Raw genomic sequence first — 1734 nt, 5'->3', positions numbered from 1 at the left:
ATTTCTTTAAAAAGAATTGAGAGAAAAGGCGACTGGGCCTGAAACTTCCAGGTTTGGCCGAAACCCAGAGGGAATATTCATTTCAGCAAAATCCTCTCCGGCCCGAGTCAAGGTGTGAGTGTAAAACGCCCCTTTCAGCCTGAAGTTCCACCTTCCTGCGCGTGGAGGCGGGGCCAATGTCAGGGGGACACATGGCGCCCAGGAACGTGACCCCCGAAACAGAGAGCGGGGTGGTTACGAAGACGGGCTCCTGGGGGGGAGGGGGACCTGCCGGGCTGGTGTGAACGTGAGACCTGGGAGGGGTCGGCCGGCCTTGCCCCGTGGGTCCCAGCTTGTCCCCGGGACTCTGCTGGGGGGAGGGGGTGTCACTAGTTGTCACCTGCGCCCTGATTGCAGCTGGCGGTGTGCCTGCCTCTCACACAGGTGCCTCGTGGGGCGGGGGGCGGGGGGATCCATCAGCGCCTTCCAATTCCGGCCCCGGCAGCACCAGCAGCACCGACAGAGCGTCCGCGCTCCGGGGAGCGGCCGGGAAGGCTCCCTTTCACCGCTCGCTGTTCATCCCTCCTCCCGGCCTTCGGTAGCTGTTGAGGGACAAGCAGAGCACGTGTCTGTGTGTGTACCTCTGTGTGCACGTATGATCTGTGTGCACGTGTCTGTGTATGTATCTGTGTGCACACATGTACGTGTGTGCATCTCTGTGTATGTTCCCATGGGCGTATGCATCTGTGTGTGTGCATCTGTGTGCGCATGTCTGCGTGGCTGTGTCTGTGGTCACGTGGGGCCATTTCAATGATAAACGGACATCGGACACTAAATGTGTCATCGTGTCAGGGGTGAGGGCCGGCCTGTCTGGATGGCTCCCTCTCGGCCGAGGCCACGCCCCAGAGACTAGGCAGCAGGGGCCGGTCACAGCCCGGGGAAGATATATTTTTATTGATTTCAGAGAGGAAGGGAGAGGGAGAGAGAGAGAAGCACCAATGATGAGGATCATTGCTTGGCTGCCTCCTTCATGCCCCACACTGGGGATCGAGCCTTCAACCCAGGCAGGTGTCCTGACCGGGAATCAAACCCTGACCTCCTGGTTCATAGGTCGACACTTACCACTGAGCAACACGCCGAAGGCCGTGCGACTCCCCGCGCCGTGTCCGTCTCCCAAGGCGAGTGGCGGTGCTAGGTGCTCCTGTATTTCATTCTAACTCCTCAGCAGTGGCCTTGTAGCCCTGGCTGGTGGTTCAGTGGTTAGAGCGCTGGCCCAAGCAGTTAGGACTGAAGGGTCGTGGGTTCGAATCCCGGTCAAGAGCACGTACCTGGATTGCTGGTTCGATCCAAGGCCCTGGTCCGGGTCCGTGTGGGAGGCAACCAGTGTGTCTCTCACATCGATGTTTCTCTCTCCTTCCCTTCCACTCTATCTAAAAAGCATCAATGGGAAAATGTCAATGGGTGAGGCTCCCTGCATCCCCTCCCCCCCAACACACACACAGTGGCCCCCTGAGCGCGGTCTGCAGCGTGCCCTGGCCCTGATGCTTCGGGCCCACGTGGAGGAGCGTGGGTTCACCCTCTGGCGGGAAACGAATGAGTAAAATGTATGAAACAACGTCTTCAAGTCACTGGACAGCGGACAAGGAGGGCCAGGGCTCGGGCCGCAGGGCGGACATCCCAGGGAGCCGGAGCCGGTGGGTAACAGGATGGAAGCCGGGAGCCGAGGGCCCAGGGAGACCACGCGGCTGGAGCACC

At 60.3% G+C, this 1734-nt stretch overlaps 1 protein-coding gene across 1 annotated transcript in view; it reads right to left on the bottom strand.

The window, feature by feature from the left end:
- Positions 1-1734, bottom strand: part of LOC102773176 (chromosome unknown open reading frame, human C21orf59) — a 7448-nt gene that overhangs the window by 815 nt on the left and 4899 nt on the right. The gene's annotated exons all lie outside the window — the stretch shown is intronic.

The sequence above is a fragment of the Myotis davidii genome, unplaced genomic scaffold, assembly GCF_000327345.1.
Source record: "Myotis davidii unplaced genomic scaffold, ASM32734v1 scaffold170, whole genome shotgun sequence".
In the NCBI taxonomy this organism is placed as follows: Eukaryota; Metazoa; Chordata; class Mammalia; order Chiroptera; family Vespertilionidae; genus Myotis; species Myotis davidii.
This window is presented reverse-complemented; position numbering and strand designations above follow the sequence as displayed.